At 36.6% G+C, this 5,222-nt stretch overlaps 1 pseudogene; it reads right to left on the minus strand.

The window, feature by feature from the left end:
• Positions 1–399: 399 nt before the first annotated feature.
• On the minus strand, positions 400–1,708 carry LOC141391949 (UDP-glycosyltransferase UGT5-like; annotated as a pseudogene).
• Between the last annotated feature and the right edge of the window lie 3,514 nt (positions 1,709–5,222).

The following is a 5,222-nucleotide window of genomic DNA, read 5'->3' on the forward strand; positions in this document are numbered from 1 at the left end:
AAAAATAAATTTATAACTTTGTTTTCTTGAAAATATTGTCATTTTAAAAAATGTACAGGGTGCTATAGTTTTGGGCGACACTGTATATGCTACACTCGGTTTGATTGAGACGTGTGTTTAGTTAAAGCATAGCTGCTCCTCTTTGCAAAGACAGTATACTCAGCGATCCCACTGAGTTGTCTTTGCATTTGCTCTTCTCCCTCAAACAAACAAAAAACATCATTTGGTTGTTGCTTTTTTTCACTCAAACCTTCACATATGCATTCGTTTTGTTTGTATTCCTATGGGCGGCACTGAGTCATAAAACGCTACAGGTTTTTTTTTTATCACAATTGACCGTCTTGACAACATCAAATAACTCACATTACCTACATATTTACAAGTTTTGTTGTTTTTCATCTAGTGTTTCTTTATTTTAGATTTTTGTGATTTTTTACACGCTTTTGAACTACCACAGACAAGTTTCTTGACAAAACTTAATACACTAGTAATTAATGACAACACAACAACAACAATACCCATTAAAATGAAATAAACATCAATATTATGATATTGGATAAATGACAGCTCTTGACCAGCATTGCGAATGTAAGATGCCCCTTCATGCCTTAGGATATACTCCACCCAAAAGATGGCAGTTTCCAGCGGAGTTAATGGTTTATCTCTAAAACGTTTGGATACGTGTTTCGCTGCATTTGTGTAACGAGGGTCAGACCAAAGGTCTTGAATTTTCGCCTTAAACGCTTCCTTTGAAAGCGATTTTATATCAAGTTGTAATGCGTAACCACCTCTGACGGCATTTGCAACATTCATCAATTGGTCACCCGCCAATGGTAAACCCAAAATTGGCTTACCATAGAATATCGTTTCCGTTGTACTCAAATAGCCACCATGATAAATAAAAAGCTTAACATTGGTATGAGCCAAAACTGCGTGTTGATTACACCATTTGCGTATGATGACATTATCGGGTTTGTTGGGCAGATCTTCCAATTCAAATTTCCACAAAACTTTGATTTTCAGTTCTTTAAATGTTTCAATTATTGTCTTCAGGGTTTCGGGGGGTAAATCTTGAAATTGGAACCCAGTGAAAACTAAATGACACCCTCTGGGGAAGCATCTAAAAACTTTTGTAAATCTCCATCCAGTGGTTCGGGCTTTTCATTGATATGCATACCACCAACTTCAATCATGTTTGGGACATAGGGCCGAGGTGCACGTAACGTGAAGTGGTCATTCAATAACACCAAAGATACACTTTTGCGGGCTTCATTTAAACTCAGCTTGGCATTGGGGAAATATTTCTTATAGACAGCCTCTTGGCCGGGTAAAATGAAATAATTAAAAAGGAAATCATCCATAAGATTGATCAAGACATTAACAGTCCTTTCCCACGCAGACATGTGATTGCCATATTGCAAACTGAGATGGGGCAAGTAGGAGGCTGGTGTCGGATTTCCAGTTAAATAATCAATAAAGTTGATTGTCCCGAAAGTGGAGACTGCAATCATTGGTGCTTGTAGGTATTCGCCCAAACCCAATAGAGATTCCGTGTAAAAAACTTCGATAATCAGCAAATCAAATTTTTCTTTTTTTAATAGCGTCTTGACTTCGGAGTTTTCCAAAACATTAGAGCTCACATTCACCCCAAGAGCACCAATTCCCATGAAGACATCAAAGAATGAGGTGCTTTCACTACTGCCGGTTGCCGCAGATAACAACGCTAAAAATAGTTTTGTTGAATTAAAGTTTAAAGTTTACAAAAAAAGCAACAATTTACCATCATAACTATGGCTGTTTTCCATAACTGGAACATCTCGAAAATTCTTCAGCGGTTCCTTTTGAGGAAATGTTGATATGAACGTCACCTACTGACCCTTTTCGGCCAAAGCCTTTAGTAACGGTGAAATAAAAATATATTGTGATGGTCCAGAATAGGGAAATATTGAAAGAATTTTAGCTGCTTCGATGTTTTCCCAAATACCAATGCTCACAATTAGAGCAATAAACCACGCTGAGCGAATACCCATTTTAATGTTAATGTTTCCTCTACGCTGGCCAATGGCCTACTGTTTGGCCATGCTTTGCATTGTATGCTTTGTTGAGTTGATTAACAACTATTTTAGGCTATCTGTCAACGAAGACAGCATAAACATTGTTAATTATTTCTAGTATCAACCTAAAAACAGTCAGCTTAACATACATACAAATGTATGTTATTTGTTGTTATCGAGGTTTTAATAGTCCAAGCTGAGCTGTTATCTCCCATAACACGTTTTGCATTCATAGAAATTAGCTTCACGCAATCAATGTCAGATAACGCAAGATTAACCACACGTGCCGCATAAAATTCGAGTTAGCCTAAAAATATACTAACAAAAACACTGATCAGAAACTACATAATTTGGAAACATAAAAGTACGTTTATATTGTGATGATGACTGGATTTGGTTGCTAGGAATTTTCATACATTTTACGTCAAAATAAATCTAGATAGAACGATTATCATGATAATGAACGCCAGTATTAACGTGCTCTAATTTCGTTCGTACACACAATTGTAAAGAAGGCCCATATTTTAATATAGCCCCTATATAACGTAACTGAACTAGCTAAAGTCTTCTCTTACTTGTTTACTTCCTGCAGATTAAACAAGTAAAAACGTATCAGTCGGCTTTGCCGACAGAGATATACCCTCAGCCTGTGTATATTGAAACAATTTTTTCCCAAAATACGTATGTATTTAGGGGGTTTTAAAAATGTTGGGCGTTTGAACCGACAAAAATGTTGATTAGGATTAAAGATCAAAAGTTTTGCGGAGGAGATACTAAAAGGAATGGATCGACATTGACCGTTATGGAAGTGGATCTCCAGCCACAACATATGGTGCCATAGGGGGTTTTTACTCTCTTCGGGCTTTTGCTCAAGAAGTATGGACTTGCCCCTAAAAAAACTTTTACCATCGTAATTTAGGCAGCGAATGCAAGTTGCTTCAACAAAAATCAAAGTGATTCAATATTAGGTCTTAAAGTAAACTTATCCGAAATTTTGTGTAGGAGGTACCCGATGGAGCGGACAAAGTCGATATTTGAACCTGATCTATATCTGGTAGATACATTAGGATGTGTAAAGTGTAGCCCAATTTGGTCACTCCCTTCAAGAGTTAGTTTGTGGGGGAGGTACCTGAAGGAGTGGACCGATATGGCTTATCTTCAAACTTAAACTATGTTTGGACAAAATATTACTAAGGCCATATTTTGGACCAAATCGGCAGATCCGTTCGAGAGTTATCTTGCGCTTCAACCACCTCACACGGTGTCATATGGGTTTTTTGCAACTTGCATGCTATTTTCTCAGGAAGTATGGACTTGCCCCTGATGAAACTTGTACCGTCGTATGGAGGGCAGTGAATACAAGTTGCTAAAACAAAAATCAAAGGGATTCGAGAGATGGCCCTAAACTGAACTTTTCCGAAATTTTGTGTGGGAGGTACCCGAAGGAGTGGACCTATTGAGACCATATTGGAACGTTATATTACTTTGGTAGAAAGTTTACGCTATACAAAGTATGGACCAAATCTGTCACTCCACTCAAGAGTTATCGTGCGCACAAACTTTCCGAACATTTTCGAATTTTTGTGGGGGAGGTACTGGAAGGAGTGGACCGATGTAGCTCATCTTCGAACTTAAACTATGTTTGGGCAAAATATTACGAAAGCCAAAATTTGAACCGAATCGGTTCATCCGTTCGAGAGTTATCGTGCGCTCCAGCCAGCAGGACAGACAGACAGACATGGCTAGATCGACTCCATACTGTCTGAAAAACATTTCGTCCAAACATACTTGGTGTCTAAAACCATTATTTCTATGAGGCACATTTTCATCGTATCAAAGTGTATATCACCAATATTTTTGAAAATTTAACATAGCTGAAGCCAAGGTTTACCCTTTCAGAACACGCGACTTGTGATTGTATATTATACAAATTAAATATTTTTGGATAAAATGAAATGTTTTTGGACGTGGCAAAAAATATTGGCCTTAAAAGATAATTTGCGTGGAAGCTGTGGCTATATTTATGTTAAAAAATGGGTAAAAATGGTTTGAAGCCACCATGTCTTTTTTTGTTTTCTCTCGATTTGTGAGTAAACAACATTTCTCTCGACTTTCCTGTCAAAGTAAAAGCAGAAGCAAACTAAATAAGGATATCTCACTAATGTATTACTTTTAAAAATTTGAACTGCTTCTACCATTAAATGATGCTGACATTTTGAAGCCAGATTTACAGTGTTTTTTACATTTTCTTCTAATTTCATTCCGCAAACAGGGTTTACAAAAAATCGTATATAGGATTGTAGAACTCGCGATTCTGTGTTATTTGATATATGTGTCGTGAATGTAGTCTACACAGCTTCATAGAAATCTGCATCCAAACACGGAAATTTTGTGCCGGGCCTAATTTTTACAATTGTCATTCGATTTCCTCGTACTTGATTGCAATTTTTAGTTTTTTATGTTCCGGATCTAATAAATCATTCCCCGTGAAAATCCATCCGCTAAAACGCGAGTTACAAGAAAGTCCAAAGTAGAAAAATCACCTAAAATTGTTTTTGGAAATATAGCGAATTTTATCGCGTTTTCCGCGGTTCGTTTCCACTGCAATGAAACAACTAATACAGCATCTTTGTTTTAGCGGAAACAGAGTTTTGAAAACTTCACTGATAAGGGAGCTACATTCATTTTATCCCAAAAAATAGTGTGTGATGCTACATCCACGGTTCTTAATTGATCGCCTTGAAATAGATATATATCGACGTAGATTTTCATGGTGGACATTGAAATCGGATGCGGACAAAAAGTGTATGCACTTTGCGCAAATTAGCGATATTTTATAGGTATTTTAATGCTAAGATGCAGCTGATGCTACATCTTAGCCTCCAAATTAAATTTCGAAAAATATATACAAATTAACAGATATGGTCTTGCTGTACATGAAAATCACATGCGGACAAAATGATTTTGATAATTACGCGATTTACACGTATTTTAAAATGCATATAAATTAAAATGGGTTATGTTACCTCTATTTCCATTTATGAAGCTTTGAAATATATCCTCATCAATCCAGTTACCTTCCCTAATGGGAAAGCTTTAATATGAATGTCAATAAAGCAAAATCCGTCTATTTTATTGGGAGATTTAAGCAAAATGAAGGAAGTATTC

This window comes from Musca autumnalis, unplaced genomic scaffold, assembly GCF_047663935.1.
Source record: "Musca autumnalis isolate F117 unplaced genomic scaffold, ASM4766393v1 scaffold_1, whole genome shotgun sequence".
NCBI classification, from domain to species: domain Eukaryota; kingdom Metazoa; phylum Arthropoda; class Insecta; order Diptera; family Muscidae; genus Musca; species Musca autumnalis.